We start from the raw sequence: 18,867 nt of genomic DNA on the forward strand, positions 1-18,867 counted from the left end.
TAGCCATCTCTTTTTCCTGTGCTTCCTGGGCAAAATCTGAGTACAGGACCCATTCTTACATGTTGATAATCACTGTCAATCAGTCAGCCTCTGGTTTGCTGTTTCTCCCATTCTCCAGTTCAGGAAAACCCTGCCCTGATAGCTCCTTGGTGTGCACTTCACTGCCACCAGTCTCTGGCCAGGTATCTTTTCCCCACTTTTCATACATTTTTTTTTTTTCATTGGTAGCTATTTATCTTTTTATGGAATGTGATTTCCTCATGACAGAAGCCAGGCCTTTTGGAAATATGCTATCAACTCTTGGCACTCCTTAAAATGCATAACTAATAAAATCTGGCCTGGTGCTTGCTTTTTTTATTCCGGTGAATGGGAACAGAATATAAAATATCTCTCTCAAATTCCTCTACCTGGCTCAGTCAATTTTTGGTCTGATGAACGTTAAAAACCTGGATTTGAGTACAGATCTCTATGGGAGTTATCCCACCTTTTGAGCGCAGTATTATTCCAGGTATAAGTCTAGTCTCTTCTGCCCTCTCCTGAACCATTTCTGTTTGCTTCAAACGCGAACCATTCATCTGCCTGTCATTTTCTCTTTCCACTCCTAGAAAGCCATTAAAATTTATTACTGCAAGTATTTTAAATACTTCTTCTGGTCCCTGTAGGGCTGTCTCAGAGTCTGCATAGGTTGCTGTCAGTTGTGATGGTACTGGAAGACACTGCATTCACACCAAGGGAGAAATCCCTCTTGCCACATCCTTCTGTTTCACATTTCTTTTCTGGGATTCTAAGCAAAAAATTTTCCTGATGCTTTGAAATAAATAGGCAGTGGAAATGAATATGAAGTCCTGGCTCCATGGAAATCAATGGCAAAACGTCTGCTTGACTTCAAAAGGTTGACCTACAAGGTTAATGGCACTAATTTAATGCTGCACATAAGATAAAATCCACTTGCGAGCCTTGTACTATACCTGAGGAGCTGAGGGTTAAAATGTGACATTGTTATTAGCTGGTTTAGTTGAAACAGAACCTCATTTTTCTCATGGCTTGGACAATTGTGGACTTTGTCATCCTTTTCCTATAAATAAGCTAATCTTTTTATTAATATAGTGCACACCAAGTACTACAGTGATTTGCGATGTGGGAAAGTCTTTTGTTGCAACTTCAGCATGGCCCTGAAAGCAGATTTTGATGACAGAAATGGAAAAAACAGTTACACATGCCAAATCATTATTCCGAAGGTTCCTCCAAATGATATGAAGGAGTGCAAGCCCTACAATACAAAGAGATTGTGGAAAATCTGTAGGCAGCATGTGAATCATTTTGTCATGCTTCTTTATGGCACACATGGCATCACACATTTTATTTAAGTCAGCACCCTGCAGATCAAATCCATTTGGAAGAAAGGTGATCGGTTCGGTGGAGCTGCTGGGCATGAACCAAATAGGTGTGGGAGACATGTCTGCATTCATCTGTGGAAATGTCAAGGCAAAACAGGGGCATTAGGAAGACTCCAGAAGTAGGATGTGAGATTTAAAGTTTTGTCCTAACTGGACTTGGAAAGGTATTTCTGTAGAATCAAGTTAACCAGTTCAAAGTCTTAACTGCTTTCGGTCACATTTGCACAATGGAATTCTAAGCACATATTTGAGGAAACTTGAAATTCAGTAGTTAATTACTAAGTTTCAGGATTGTTTTTCCTTTTTTTTTTTTTTTATCTTTTTCAGGAGAGTGCCTAGAAATAAGATCTGGGTGGCAAAACAATTCATTGAAACATTTTTGACATTTAGTCAGATGTCTTCAGTAATCTGACACACTGGTGGGATTTTAAATTGCTTTTGTTCTTGTTAAGGCATTGTTCATCTCTGCCTGCATAGTCCTGCCTGCCCCACTTCTTTCTCCATAACAGCCCTGGTTCGTGCACGGCAGAGGAGTGCAGGAGAAAGCCACAATAGGGCCCAAATGGCTTTCCTGCTGAAACATGCCTGCACCCCACCCAGACACAGGGCTGTCTCTGCCAACTTACTAGCCAAGTTAGAATATGAGGCTGGTAAGGTCCATCTTTAGGTGCTTTTCAGTGGTTTTGTAGCCTGGAAAGAAAAAAGAATTGATGGATGCCAGAGAGGGAATAGGACAAGGTGCAATGGGTTCACACTTAAACAGGGGAGGTTTAGGTTGGATATAAGGAAGAAATTCTTTACTGTTGAGAGTGGTGAGGCACGGGAACAGGTTGCCCAAAGGGAGTGGTAAATGCTCTATCTGTGGCAGTGTTCAAGGCCAGGCAACATGGTCTAGTGGTAGGTGTCCCTGACCATGGCAGGGGGGTTGAAACCTTAACATGATCTTAAGGTTCCTTCCAACCCAAACCATTCTATGATTCTGTGTAGTGCTATTTAACTGCCTTACATTAGCAACCCAAAGAAACCTAAGACTAATATCTTGATTTGGCCATGCTGGGAAGCCCGCCTCAGAGCTGTCTTGAGTTTATTGTCATTTTGTTATTTGCACATACTGTACTGAAATATCAGTCTGGCCTTTGTAGTAACTCCATCTTTGGGCAGCAGTCATGGGAATTGCCAGTAATTATGTTCTGTCCTTGCAGAACAGTCACATTATGCACAGGGCAGTTTCAACATAATCTCCCTCCCAGCAAAGGGAATTTCTTCAAAAGCTATTTCCTAGTACAACTCCAGCTATACCATAATGGAGAGGGGAAGGCACTGCTCTCACCGCTGCCTTTCCTGCCAGCTCTGAGGGGACTACATGAAGGTCTCCAGAAGTAGAGTGGGCTTCATTAAGCCTAGAAAATTGAGACTTTTCAAGCTGGAGTTTTGAACTTCCCTTTGTATGCCACTGCAGCATCTAAACATCTGTTTTCAAAATATTTTATCCAAAAGTCACAGTTAACACAGTTCAGTTACTCATGTGTACTTCTCATTTTAAATAATCCTGGTTTTAAAAACTTCATGCAGGAAAGGCAACATCAGAATAAAATATTAGTGAGTAAATATACTATGGTAATGAGTACTCTGTTTAATCATTTATAGCTTAACACAATTCAGATGATTGGTACAATTTTTGTATAGTGCTGTGGGTGCCACAGGGGTTGTCAGAACTCATTATTACATGACGTGGAGCAGTTGGGTAAGTTATACTGCAAAATGAAGAAGAAAAAAGATTAAATTCAGTAGCAAAGCATGTTGCTTAAATGTTTGCTAAACTTTATGCTTACAAACATTTCCTGTGTACACGAAACTCATTATGTGGTTTTGATAGCTTCATAGCACTATAGAATCTTGTTGAATTGGATCTCAGCTGTAATTCTTACAATATGCTAGAGGATGACTTGAGTAAATCCAAATTATTATTTAACATCCCTTTCCTCTTTGAATACAAAGAAACTGTCTCCTTAAAACTGATTTGACTAGCTGGACAGAGAGTAATGTCTTAATTTATGGGACTATTTACATATACATGTGTTTAAGTTTTTATGGAGAGCATAACATTTTCTCTGCTGTTCTGCACCTCAAAATACTCAAAATGGCAATTTCTCGTGTTCTGAGCAAGGGAGACACACCTTCACCATCTATCTTTGGACTCTTGACAGTGCAAATGAGTTCATGCTAAAAGCTTTATGTGGACAATCAAGGTACCTCTATTGTTTTAAGTTAGCAAACAGTGTCATAGTATGTATTACCTGAAATCACATGGAAAGTCTTCCTTTTAAATGAACTGTGTGTGAGAAAAGAAATTATTCTGCTTTCTATGCACAGCACTTTGACCTGCCCAGGCTGCACCACTTGCACTGTGTGCTTCCAAAGTGTCCTGGGTTCAGCAGTAGCAGTCATTTTTCTCCTTCTTGGTAGCTGGTGCAGTGCAGTGTTTTGACTTTTGGCCTGGGAACAGAGCTGATAACAATGATGTTTTGGTTTGGCCAAGGACTTTGTGAGCCTCATGCTCTGCCAGGGAGGAGGGGAAGCCGGGAGGAAGCAGAGACAGGACACCTGACCCAAACTGACCAGAGGTATTCCATACCACAGCACGTCATGCCCAGGATGTAACTGGGAGTTAGCCGGAAGGGCTGGGAGACTGCAGGGTGGGAGGAGTTATGGGTTGGTGCTTGGTTGGGCTGGGGGGGCGAGTTATAGGTTGTCTGGTGGTGAGGTGATGTATTCTCTTCCCTTGTTATTTCCTTTATCATTGTTATTATTGGTGGTAGCAGTAGTGGTTTGTGTTATACCTTAGTTACTAAACTGTTTTTATCTCAACCCATGGGAGTTGTATTCTTTTTGATTCTCCTCTCTGTCCCTCTGGGAGTATGGGGAGGGAAAGAAGGGGGGGAGTGAGTGAATGAGTTACCTAACTGGGTTTAAACCACGACAATCCCCCACTGGGCAACTCTGCAGAGGCAGTAGTTGTGTGACCACATTATCACTGTTCACATTGCTTTCCTCTCCCTAAAGTCCTTTAACACCATTATACTATGGGTTCAGCAGAAGAAAAAAAACCTGCAATTAAGTCACAGATGCATGCAAATGCTTCCACTTTTATTTTTTGATTGAGCCCTGCTGTCTGCTCTTCCACTTAAAAACTGACCAGAACATTTAATCTGTGATCATGGAACATACCTGAGGTTACCACAGCAATGGTAAAGTGATGTGTGGAAACTATTTAAAGTGTTTAAGCTTATTTTTATGACATTCTGAACTGTAAACATCAAATATCTTATGTGATCAGTGTGTACTTTGCTGACCATCAGTTACCACATCCTGGCAAAATGACACTGCAGTACTTGCCTTGCCCCACTCCTCAGCTCTCATCCCTTCCCCTGTGCAGAGTGACAGTGGGCAAAGATTTGCAGCTGTTGGAGATTCTGTCCCTATTATAGATCTTTTTAAAACCAGGCAGCTTGCAAAATGAAGACACAGAAATCAATGTAATTACCTTTCTGAAGCTATTCATCGGGGTCTCCTTAGATCACAAAGTTTCATCAACAGCAAATAATAGGGGATGTCTAGTTTCCACTAGGGTTAACATCACAATTTTTCCTGATTATTCTTAGTACATAACTAAGAATTTGGAAACAATGCATCTTTTGTAATAAAGCTTCTACCAGAAACCTTGGATGTTTTACAAGAAGGAAACATTGGCTAAGACTGCAACATAAAAATGTGATATATGATTCCTACATAGATGTGTAGCATTAACATATGCTGTCATGCCAAAAGCTTGCTGGTACGCCACATTCAGAAGGGGAGGGATAAGGGAAATGTATTTTTCTGATGCCTTTCCATGCCTTGTTTTTCAAGTGAGGGATGTAGTACAATATATTCATGTAATAATATGCTTAAAATCACTTGTGTTCAAATGAAGCAAAGAACTCCAGAGGATTCACTGCATTCAAAACTATGCCCTTATGTTTTCAATTAAAAGGAAATTATTTGCTTTGTGAAATTTTGCCTGGATCTTTAATTCTTCCTCATTGTTTGAATACAGCTCTAAAAAGCTACTGTACTTGAAGTTGCTAATCAGATTTCAGTTGGTAACAGTCATATGTCATGTCATATTGTGTCACACAATTATTGGTGATTCTGTTCAGTCTACAATAATGATGGTTTCATACCATCTTCTTTCTGGCCTTCGTATTATATATAGTTTACACACTCCACTGCCCGAGAGTATTTTCAGGTTTTCAGGTTATTTTTTTTTCCAATACTTCCCAACAAAGTGTCAGTTTAATCTTTCAAAACATGGCATTGATTGCATTAGTTTTAAGCCGAGCATATGCTGTTGATCTTTCCTTGACAAAAGAGGAATGAATGTAAAAGCAAGTGGCAATGGCCAACTAGTCATTAACTGTGATTTTTCATATACTGCTTAACTGTCCAGTATAGTGAGTTCTTTCAAAACAGAGGATGAAAGGAAACTACATCCAACCCAAATTCATTGAGTACATACACCACTCTGTGCCCAAATCCCCATTGTGTAGCAGAGGTTTTGTGCAGTTGCAGTTACACAAAGCAGACGCAGCATGCATAGCTGTTGAGTCCAGAGGCTCCACCTTCTGTTTGTTCTCTGGTTTTCTTCTAAACAGCTCAGTCTACCATACCTTCATCTTCCATTATTTTTCGATGTGTCAGCAGCAGCTGTGATGATTCAGAGTACTTCATCAGCCACTCAAGGGAACTGGGTATTTACTGCATTGTCCCCAAAACCTGCAAGATGCCAGAATCCTTGAGTTGCAGCTTCATCCTGAAGTAAGCATTTATTCCTTTTGTGGTCCAGCATGAATTACTGCATCTGCATTCAAAGAGCCGCTTAACATAGCATACAGCAGTCTCCTGCTTTACACCCTGCTCCTACTTACTAATGAGAATGTTCTTGCCTTTCTCACATAACAGTATTTTCTGCAATTCTACATGAAGAAATTAATTGTTGCTCATTTAGATATGGAGTTGTGAGTTATCAGCTAAGCAGCTGAGTAAAAGGAGTGTTTTATTCAAAGTGCTGAGTGGGAGCAGATGTGCATCTTGTCAGTTTCTCACTTTACCTTGTGATATTTCGTAGACTAATTAATACTGCGACAATGAGGGAACTGCTTCCAAAAGAGTCAATTACTTAAGTCCAAAATGGCTAATAAAAATGTCCTATGAATTGACATGAAATTCAGTTTGAAAGGAAATTATTTCTCCCTGGAGACTACTAAATGGTTTGTGAAAAATGTGTTCCACTCTTCTCTTCTTTGTTGCAACAGTATGTGCTGGAAAATATCTTTTTATTACATTTGGTTGACTTTAAAGACATACTGGTTCAAATAAATTGATGGGAGAATAAACCAAGAATGATGACTTGTAAATGCTGCTAAATTAAAATCGATGAACTGCAAGCACTCAAGGCAAACAAGTCTTCATCTACTCAATATTTCCTTGGGCATTTTTCTGGCCTATTTTGCAGCCATAGGCAAAACCAGCAACTTTCCTTTCCTGCAGCTAGTTGTTGTTGCTTTGTGATGTTGTCACCCCTAATATGTTACTAGCTTCTGGTTTGTTCCTTTTTCATCTACTGTCATATCTGATCACATCACTCTAAGAAATCTTTCCAAGAGCAGGCAGTCCACCGATAACATCTGGTTTATCTCTGTATTTTCCCTAGGTCTGGCGCCTTCAGCTAGATAGTTTATGAATGTTTTTTCCACCTTCATCAGTCAGACTACTTTATGGAGATAGGTAAACAATATTATCTCCTCTTACCAGCTGGAAGCAGTGATGCAGAGAAAGAACGAGTGGCTTCTCTAAAACTAAATGAGTCAGTGCCAAGCTACCCAAAGATCCTGGTCTTCTAACGCCTTCTAAGGTCTTCTGGCCTGCTGTGGCACAGTTCCTGCATCTGTGGGAGAAGTGAGGCCAGAGATAGCCAGATGCCAGCAGACACCTAGCTGCATGAGTGCCGTGCCAAGACACAGAGCATTGGACCAGCCCAGCTATTTCGAAGTTATATTAATGCAACATCTGAAGATGAGCAAGCCTGTCTTCCAAACTCCCAGGATGTGTTGAGGCATTTCTTTCCAAGTAATATGCACAAAAGGTTAGTTGTACTGTGTTCTGGGAAATACAGACTCTGTAGAGACCCTGGCCTTTATTCCTAATTACAGGGGAATCCCAAAAATGTGGGTGGGTTTTATGTTTTTCAAAGGCCAGAGAAATCTACATTTTCCTTCCCTTCAACCTGGATTAATGATTTCATAGCTCGTCAGTAGCCCTTAAATAAGGTTAATTTCTGGCCTAAGAAGTTTCTTATGGTTCCTCTCCAGCAGAAGAACTAGTCTATACTTGCTTTGTTGTAATGTTTCTGGAAGCATCTGCATCTTGCCATAGTCAGAGACCTAAAATTGAAGTAAGATGTACATGTCCTGGTAATAAAGTTAAATTGAACTTCTTTGGAAACTTCCACTTCCATACACATAGATGGACAGAACCAGAGAGTAAGTATGGTCTTGTGCTGCACCTTTGCTAGACTATGTCATGTATTAATGCCCCCAGTTTGTTAAAATCAACAAATCCCAATTGAAATCCAGAGCATGGTCTGGATTTATCTCATTTGTTCAGGTTATGGTGAAGAAATGGAAGTACAGAATCCTCTGATGTTAATTTGATTCCTAGATTTAAATTTCCTGGGTTTCTCTGTTGCTAGTGCATTTGATCTCTTGAATTGTTAAAAACCATCTCATTGTAGCTTGATATAGCTTAACTGAAATACTTAACTGTCACTCTTAAAAATACTGATATCTAGAAATATCTAATTCATTGTGGTTGCCCATCAGGAATCCCTCTGCACAAACTGCAGCCAGTTAAATGAGGGCAGGAATTCTACTTACAAAGGGTTTTGGACAGAGAAATACCCATGTTCTTATGCACATAAAAAGCATGCTCAGTATTTGCTGGTAAAACTCTGAAGCTGCAAGTTTTCTTTTAAAGGGTGTTGCTGTTGCTTGTATAGGAAAACGCTGCAGCTCTATTTCACAGTGTTCAGTGAAAATAGACAAGTGTGCTTGGATTGTAAGCCTGAGAGTCCAGCACGCCTGCTGCTGTGTTTCTAGATGATAGTCTTCTTTCACAATTGCTGAACCAGCACTACTCTGCAAGTGTGAAAAAATAATAGAAGTTATCACTCCAGTATGGAGGTTTTATATGACAGTGAACAACTGGTTTAAAGTTCATTGCAGCTACTGTGACACACAGTCATCTTCCTGGCTTCCTCTTCTCAGGCTGATGTCTTTGGTTTGCAGTATGTATCCTTTTTATCACCAGTGATTTGTGAGCCCATGTAAGCCCCCATGACATACAGCAGAGCCCTTGGAGTAAAAAAGCTTTTTGTTTTCTTCTTCTCATCTTCACTGAGCATCTGTTTGGCTGCTGCTTGATGAGATGAAATTAAATTAATAAACTTTCATGCCTTGGACACAGGAACAAAACGCACAATTGTGAAGTAACTGATAAAAATGACATAACGTTATATGCAATTCCAGCTTAATGCATGCTATATAGTTTCTGAAAGAGTAAACAGTGTCTTTCAAGTTAATATTTTAATGCAGTATGAGGTCTTTGCCCTGAGAAAGCCTAACTGGTAGAATCCCAGATGGGCTCCAAGTTGTCTGTTTCTTACTCTCACAAAGCTATCATGAGGGCCATTCAGAGAGATGTCTTTTCTCTTTCAAATTAATCTGTCCTGAATAAGCAGTGGAATCTTACTATCACATCCCTTCAATCCGGCCAGTATCATCTTTCTGTTACCTTTTCATCACTAATCTAACTGACAAGATACCAGTTTTAAAGAAGAACTGTGGAGGAATCAGATACACTGGTTTTGTATTCTGTTGCTTCTTTATACTCTGTGTAAAGAAGGTCTGAAAATGGGGGGGAAGGGGTGTGCGTGTTTTTTTTGGGGGGGGGGGTGGGAGGGTGGGTTAATACTTCATCAAATCTGCGTGCATGGTTTTATTGAGTGATTTGTTGATGTGACAGAGGAGCTCTTGCTGGCACCCTTCTGATGTTTCTTTACAAGCCGTTAGATAGATACAGTGGTGTTAGGCTGTGCTTGTGGGCCTGGACAAGTTAAGGTTCTCTTGGGGAACTGGAGTTTGAAAACAAAAATATCACAAAAGCCAAAGCATGAATTCCATTTCCGTTTTACATGAACACCTGGAGTGGTGAAAATAAAAACATAAAAACTTGGTGTCATAAAACCTTCTGAATAAGCTGGTGGAATGCAGCTCATGGCATCTAAGCGTGCCCTCCCAAACCCACAGAGGGAGAAATGGCAGGAGAGGAGGGATGGGCAGAAGGGCTATATTAGGGCAGGGCACAACCTACAGTGCTTGGGAATCTCATGCTGCAGTTACACATGTGATTTCTCTGAGAGCAAAGCTGTTTAAAAATCCCTGCTACAAGCTGCAATTCTTTCTGCCTGCACTGCAGTTTGCTGCCTTCTTCACCATGCCATGGTACTGCTCGTAGAGCGTTCTCAACCAGATATGGAAACGATGCATTAAAGACAGAAATTATCCCAACAATCCCACAGCTTTTTCTTGGAAGGTTTCTTAATTCAGATCTTTTCCATGATTTGCATTATGGCATGTTTTAACAAACAGTTGCACTGTTGCAAGCAAAAAAGATGCTGAAATATAGCACAAGGACAGAAACAACAGGCCGCGGGCATCAGCTTCTTATACAAGCTTTACTGTTACAGAAAATGCTCTCTTAACTGCAGCCTAGGGCAGTGCTGTACCAACTGGGCAGCTGTGGGAAGTGCTTTTGCAACCAAAGCCTCCTTTATTCTTTAAAATGTTGTTGTTCCCAGCCCTTTCTGTAATAACAATGCCAGCAAAAGCTGAAGTGTGGACACAGAAAAAAACATGCAAACAGTGGTTCAAAAAGTTCTGGAAAACAATTATTTTCATTAGTCCCATAAACTACTTCTTTGCTTCCAGGGGGTTGATAGGAGAGCTGTGAAATGGAGAAAAGGTCTCTGATGGCAGTGCCTTTCACTGAAACATTTTTCATATTGTGTGTTAGCTACTTAAGGTGATCTTAGATGCATGAGATTCTGTTCCTCTTTACCATGATGTTAGCTCATGGTGTAAGAGCTCTTCCCATGTTGTGATCACACTAGTGTCCTGGTTGGGGCTTTCCCAAGCTCTTCTGCAGCCCCATGCTGACTCCTTCTCCCACAGGGAATGTGAGCAGCGGAAGAGCCACGGTCTTGGTCATCTCCCCCTACACCTATGTCACCAGAGAAAGAGCAGAAGGTGCAGGGAATGGGGTCAGTCTGGCAATGTTCCTCCTAGCATCCCTGCTTTTTTGCCTAGGGGATACTTGGGTGGCCAAATGTCTGCACTGAGAGAGACCCATTTCATGTTTTCCATTTTAGCTTTGCCTTTGCTGACTCCAGGACATAAAAACAAATGTTCCTGTAACACTGGTTATTCCAACAGCTGCAAGAGTCTTTGTATTTCAGATAATGCTTTGCTCACTTGTTTTCTGCTTTTCTAAACTAATCTTTCCTCAGGCTTTATGATCTTGGGCATATGGACCTTGTCTACTTTTGCATTTGTACATTTCTTAATAGATGGGCACTTGACACTGTTCAGTGTCTCTGCCACAAGCATAACAAATGCAGTATTGAAAAAGAAATCCCAAGGCTTGTCAGCCCTGACATGGATAAATTGCACCTCTGGGCTGTGCCTCAATATAAGCTATAAAATTCTATTCAGCCACTTCTATATGAAGTACTTCCCCTCCCACCCACCTGTATCGCCCAGCAGCTTCCTGAGAATAAGACTATGAACTGCATATATGGAGCAATCCCACTTGTGTGCTGTTCCAGGGTAGCCCCAATCCTTCCTGAAGACACTTGGAGTATGTTTACTCCTCATTTTTCTCATGTTACGTATCCATCCTGACAAGCTTTGCAGTATTTGCATTTGTTCTTGAGTGACATTAAGAAAAGAATGTCTTGAAAATTTAGAGACTGTGAACAAAACCCTAATCATAACTGTTCAGTCCTCAAATAGTATTATTCTAAGAAGGATTATTTAGGTGACTCATTTGCCTTTGTGTATCTTTTTAGTCTATTTTGTAATGTTTAATCACAATTTCCTAGATTTGAATTGCCTGTCTGGGACTAATAATCGTATTTCTGTAACATTTTACCACTAAGATATGATACAATCTCAGACTTAAGACCGTATTAATGTAGATTTTAAGAGCTAGAGTACCTTCCAAACTATCCACATTGAATTCAGGAGGGGCTCCAAACTGTGATATCCTGTTGTTCCAACACATGGGAATCCCCTGTAGGGAAAGCTCAGCATCAGAGTTACCATCTGATGGACAGTTGGACAACTATTCTGCCATAGCCTATACAGTTGCATCTCAGATATATTGTAGCTTATAATAATTGAAAAAAAAAAAAAGCAATAGAGATAAAATGGGTAGCTGTGATTTAGTTTTAGTATTACTGCTGATATGGGAGAAATTAGGTTGTGATTCTGGCTGTTTAGGATGGTGAAAGCAGTCTAAGATAAATCAAAGAGGATTTGAGAGACTCTAAGGGCAATGGATCCAAACAAAAGCAATTCTCTTCTTTCCCCATCTCTTTCCCTACTCTCTTTGAGTCTGTTCTAAGTCGCCCCTAGCAATTATGTTTTAAAAAGGATAGTCATGCTTAGTAGGACAGTCTCCTCTAAACTAATGCCAGTGCACTGGTAATAGCAGCTAGGAAGCAGGCAAAACTGAAAAAATCTGTTCTTTGTTTTCTGTGGGAAGAGATTAAGATCTGATGGTAAGGATTTTTCTTAAGCATCATCAAGTAAATATATTTATTAAATATTACTTCAAAGCCATATATATTCCAGCTCTGCGTATAATCATATTCTGTGATAAAGACTAAATCATCTGCATTGGAAACAATGGGATTTGGATTATGTTCTTTAAGGATTATGTGATATAGAGTTTGAAATAGATGAAGATGAACCACTACTTCAGGGATCGAAAATGTAACTGCAGGATGATAACTAGGTGTGACTCAGTTCTGCAGGACCCTGAGCCATTTCAGTCCTGCAAATCACTTAAATGCACGCTGAACTTGTAAGTTAACATTGCCCTTTACTCCAGGGAGGGGCCTGCAAGGTCTGCTCACCTACAGGCAGTGATGTAAAGAACTATGATTACCTACAACCTAAAAGGAGGCAAAGATCTGCCTTGGCTCACAGGAGAATGGATGAGCTCATGGGTGGGCACATGCTGGGGTACCCAGCAGACGCAGCTGAATGTGCTCTAAAGATGCTACCACTTTCCCAGCAGGAGAAACTATTCCTGCTTTCAAGAATTTAGAAAGAGATTTTTATGAGAATTTGACCATCTCACTCTCTGCAGGGCAGGGTTGAGGCGATACAGGAGGGAAGGGCACTTGCAACCAATCTGCAGTGTTTTGAGATGCACTGTTGTGATACACTCCTGTAAGGTTCATTCTTTTTCGAGGTATGTTGTGGGAGGTGTATTATATACCTGCTCTGACACGTTCCTGCAGAAAATATTCTAGCCACCAGCAACTGACCCCATGTGAATTTAAAAATTTATTTATTAGGAAATCAGATGAAAGGTAGCTTTATGCAAGCCAGCTACAGTTGTGAAAGCAAGCCACAGTCTAGATGAAAGTGAACGCTTAGTCTGAAGTAAAATATGTACTGTGTGTTTGGTCACATCCCTGGCATGATGGAGGATGGCTTCCTACCCACAAATGATGATACTGTCTTCAGATAATTGCTCCTTATCAGCTAAATCACTGAGTTTCTCGTTAAGAAATGGGTATATTCTTCTTGAGGACGCTGTGGTGCCAGTCCATGACATGTGGGTGGGGACAGAGCCCCAGTGCGACGCCGGCAAGCCCAGCCAACTCTGCTGGGAGTCTGTGCTCCGTGCTTCCCAACAGTTTCCTTTTGTTCGCCTTGATGGCAACTTTGGGCAGTGCTGCAAATGTCCCATAACCCCAGTGCCTCTTGTCTGTTCTTGTTTTGACACTGGGAGCTGCGGGTTTTGGTGCTGCCATCTCTCCCTCCGCCCCCAGTGAGGAGAAAGCCATGGCCTTATTAAAAACTGCTCAAGACCATCTGTATAAAGGACATTTGTGTCTCAGTACTGCACATTTGTATGTGTGCACAAGTCAAGATGGAATGTCTCAAGCTTTCATGGCATCCTGTAGCCATGTCTGAAAAGTGTGAGTGTACACTTCCGGATATTTTGGAGAGCTCTTCTGTTGACCCTTATAGATGTGCATGTGCATATTTGATAGACACCCTTCACACACTACAGTCCCACAAGGATGAGAACTGGGAGCTCATGGTCATTTTTAATACCTCCCTGCAAGCAAACCACTTCTATACCCAGAGGAAAGGCTGCAAGTGTACTTCTGTTGTGTACGACTCATTTCCAAAACAAAATTAATGATAAGAGACAAGAACTCCGTGCATTAAAACTTCTCCCAAAGTGGACACTGAGGGTAACGCTGAGGTAACACTGAGCATCTAAGGAGGTGGCCTATAAGGGAGGCAGGCAGCCTACTGAGCACAGCCAAGCACTTCAGACTGCCATTTCACTCACATGCCCAAAGGATTATTCCAATGGAAAGGTGCAGAAACAAATACAGAAGGATCAAAATTACCCGGTATTTAATGGAAAAGTGATTTTCTAATGGCATGGTTGATCAGGCTAGTGTTGCATTTGTGTTTCTAACATGCCCTTGTTCAGATGGTCTCTGTGGTTTAGGATGGCTTTTATCACTGTAGAGTGGGGTAAGGCTTTCACAGAAGAACATTTTTGAATAAATTTCTGAATTTTGCTGTGTTTTCAGATAATTTACAAGCACACATGTAAAATTAATCAACTCAGTGACTGACAATTCACCCAGTTGCAGTTGGGTTGATCAGTGATTTCTTTCAATAAATAACTAAATAAATGTATATTGCCGGTTCTAATTTTGGCAAGATTCCTCAAGAAAGAATCAGGGAACTTTGATGGTTGGCTGTTTCCCCAGGAAGCTTTCAACATGTCTTGTGGCCTCTCCTCCATGCCAAGTACAAAGTATACATGAGCCTTGTCATGGCAAGCAGCTTGCCATATTAACTCTGGTGAGGACCTTTACATTCTTTGTTATAACTTTTTACTCTGAGCACTGAAGGGGAACCTAGAACAAGTAATTACATACTAAAGCTCACATGCAATAGTTTGATCACAGAGAAAATATAATGAGGAACTTACTTATTTGTATTAACATAGTGCCACTGATTAAAATTGAATTAGTCCTGATTTATGCCAGCCTGATCTGAATTAAGTCAGTAATGCTCATCTCCATTCAAGGAAGCACTGTGAAAAGATGCCTAATCAGTAGGACTACTGGAGGGAAGATAATTCTTTTCTCAATAGCTCAAACTTTGTCTATCATGAATGGTATGGTAATTCAGCTTTGTGCTGCAAATGAACTGTCAGCCTTTCTAGTTCCTGCAATAACTTTCAACACTGGATCAGCAGTTCGTTTTGACTTTTAGCACTTAGCGTTTGTATGAGAATGCCGTAAACTGTCCCGACCTAATGCTCTTAATGATGGGAAAGGAACTAGTAATAAAAGTCTTGCTTTTTACATAAAAACATTATCCTATCAGTAGTTTTTGGAGATGGGTGTAGTTGGAGCATATTATCTCATTTTGAATGGCCAGTTTAAAGAAGGTTTCTTGTTTAATCAACAAAAAAAAAATAGTCTAAATCTTTTCATTGCAAATATCGTAAGTCTTTGGGTATCTGTGTTGTGCCCTTAAGGGACAGTGTACTGCAACTGCCCAAGTCTGTAAGCGGAAGACAGGAGAGTGTTCACATAAATTAAACAAACAAACAAACAACAAAACAAACAACTTTGCAACCCTTAAATCAGAAGGAGAGGAAGTTTTCATGTTTTTCAGAAGAGTGACTAAAATGTCTTCAGGCATAATTTATGCTGTTGATAACTGCTGCATATGTAACACCAGGAAGTCTGGTTTTAATTCATGTAATATTCCTGGGGAGGTAGGTGGCTTAATTAATAAACTTGATCTTTCACCTTTGGAATGAGATTGAGTTCCCTTGTTGAAACATGCCTGTCTTTAATTTGGATGCTAGTTTACTCATGAAGGTTACCTGCTGACCTACAGGGATCAGAAATTGATATCTAACACATATCACCAAGTCCACAGGCAGACATGCAGAGCACTGAAGTGGTCATCCATGCTAGGCAGAAGGTCAGAGGAGCATCCCTTGGTGGACCAAGAGAGCCACAGACATGGGTGGAGGAGGGGAAAATCATGTCTTCACCCACTTATCATGGTAAGGAGGAATTTGTTGCTTCCTATTTCCTGAAGTGTCTAAGTCTGGAGACACATATTCTGTCCCACCTCACCCATGTTGCCACGGTTGGTCTGTTCAGGGGATTGACATCATCCACCTGGTCCAAAGGAAGCAGCAAGGTTGGGACGGCAGGGGGATGGCTGCAGGGTCAGGGGCAACAGTGAAGACACTCACAGACAAAACAAGTCAGCATTTACATAGCGTGCCCCTTGTAAAAAGAGGCCACCAGAAGTAGGTATTTTTTAAAAGTAACTGATTCCCAGACCCCAGCCTTAACCCTACTATTACCAGCAAAAAAAAGCCTTTCAGTAACAAAGAATATTGCACCCTGATGCCCCCACACACCCTGTCTCTTCCCAACTCTCATGTCCCTGGAGCATTTAGCAATTAAGAGGTTCCTGAATGCCTTAGATTCCTTAGCTTTTACTTGGATCCATTCTGAAATACTCAGAAAACAATCCCTAAAATAAAGAACAGCATCAAATTTTGACTCCTGCTAACTCAAGACACTTCAGTGTCCTTAAGATGATCCCTCACCATAACGACAAGGGGACCAACCTCTTCCCCTGCACTAGTCAGCCATGCAACAAGGCAACAGGTCACTTTGTCAGGGGATGAGAAAAGCCTCCATCTCCACTAGCAGCAAAATTATATGTTACGTTATAGACCCTGGAAAGTATTAAAATAATTGGCTTGAAATGCAGTAGGTTCTGGATCACTATGTGAATACCTTAAAGTGCTAGACAAAGACCTAGCCTACCAGTAAGTGTCTGCTTGCAGACTTTCTGTGCTCTGCCTGATACAGAAAGAAGAGCCTGTGTGCCTGCTTTTGATTTTGAAACCCTAACCATAACCTTAATCCTAAACACAATCTATAATGTACCCGGGTAGCAGTTCAAACAGCCAGTGACCCACTGCTCAGCTACAGACCCATCTTACATCCCCTGTCTCTCTGTCTAGCCACTACAGGATGCCACAGTGATAATGTCCTAAAATGCTTTAGGCTCCGGACTCCTAAACAGCTTTAACCTCAGATGTACTCAGGGGACCAGCCATTTCTGTGAATTGTGAAGTGAGTGTGAGTGCCCCACTAAAAGCAACTTGCTCCCTGCCTTTCTGGCCTCCACAGGTTGTAACAAGATTAACCTGTCTGGCTACTTTTGCTTTTCTGACTTAACAGATTTCAGGAATGGGATGGCCCCATGGGCTTCATATCACTTTAGGGGTAGATTTCTGTTTGCAGAAGTTAATGCATTCAAAGACATTTTTACTGAGGTATCCTGTAAAACCTAGGCAATAAACTATGGGGGCTTAAGGCTATTGTGTCCTGCTATATAATTGCATTTTGCAATACATTTTAGGTTAGAGTTGAAGAAAATGAGGCGGCTAAACATGTTATACTAGCTGTATCCTGTACACACCAGAAAGATAGGGAGAGGATTCATGCTAAAGGAAATCACAGCTTTTAATGTAGTTTACGGTCTCTTGGGAAGTAATGATGTTAGGGATGGGATTACAGTTAGGATATGGGGATATAAAGCATCTAGACAGTCTTTTTGTGCAGGGCACAGAGGGTAAGAGAGACACCTGTTTATGGGCTTAAGGCTGGGGCGGTCTTGGAATACATTCACCACTGTCAGGGTGATGGTTAGAGCTAGGGAGAAAACCTAAAGCAGACAGAGTGGCTATCCTTGCATCCTGCAGCTTCTGAAAGGGTAGAAAAGGTCAGAGAGACACTCGAGTAAGGCAGGACATGATCCTGTCTACATAACTGCCTTGGTTGTGGGGTGCAGATCCCAATGCATTTAGAGATATTTTTCTTAAATTGTTCTGTAGCATCAAGGCTTTGAAAAAGAATAATTCTGTTCTGGAGGTTGAAGTCATTACATCATTGTGCACAACCCAGTACCCTACATATTCCAAGAATCAGGAATGAGGGAATATGCTATTATAATGTCAGGTTTAAGGTTTGAGTTGGAGAAGCGAAAGAAAATATTCTTGATGCCTTCTGCAGAGCCAGGAGGCCTCTAAGGAGGGGAGGTGTATTTGAAGGGCAAGATCCTTTTATCATGACTTCAGGCAGATATGGCTTTCTGGTTATTTCTGAGCTTATGGACAGCTAGTGGCATGAGACCCAAATGCCTTCCCTGTGGGGCAGTGTAGGGGCCAGGAAGAGGGTCAAAATCCAGTGATGGGCTGAAGGCTGCCCCTCATGTCTCTGTGTATATGAAGAGTCCTTGTGCATCCCAGGCTGAAATTTCCGGCTGGGAGTAGGGATAAGGAGCTGGAAGCAGACAAACATGTTTTTGTTGCTGTGCCTGCAGAGCTCAGGAGGATGAGGTGAGGTGTTTGGCAGCCCCGAGCCCTTCTGCAATGATTTCGGGGAAGGTGCTACTCCACATTTTGGTGTTCAGGGTCTTGATGCGATATCTAGGATGCTGCAGGCAGTAAGAGAGGAGGCAGTTGGTAGAAGGATTGAGAAGCTTAGTTTGAGTCTGAAATGACTCCTGCTTAAGTGCATATCAGGCTGCTTTTGGGTGGGTGTTGGGGTAAAGCTGAAGGGAACAGAGTGGTTTTACAGAACAGTTCATTATTCTTTAGTACTGCAGAGCACACACAATTTTGATGGGAACAAGAAATCCGGTCCTTGTATTATTATTTATTATATGGGATAAATGGCTTTTTTTTTTTGTTATCTAGATCTTGTCCCCATCTTCCTAGAATGAAGAACACACATCAAGAGCAGACTTTCTCCCTGCTGTATTTTCTTAAGATGCAGCCCTATCCCCTCCCTACCTTGGTTTAAGGCATATTGTTGTAAAAATCACAATATATACATAAAGTGAGATGTCTCCAGGAAGCCAAATGGTACCTGAAGTCATAAACAGGTTCCTGGACCTCACATACACCACTCCTCCCCATGATGCTATTCCACCTCCAG

This window comes from Pezoporus wallicus, unplaced genomic scaffold (assembly GCF_028554395.1).
Source record: "Pezoporus wallicus isolate ANWC-B61680 ecotype Strahan unplaced genomic scaffold, APGP_CSIRO_Pwel_v1 scaffold_2584, whole genome shotgun sequence".
Classification (NCBI taxonomy): Eukaryota; Metazoa; Chordata; class Aves; order Psittaciformes; family Psittacidae; genus Pezoporus; species Pezoporus wallicus.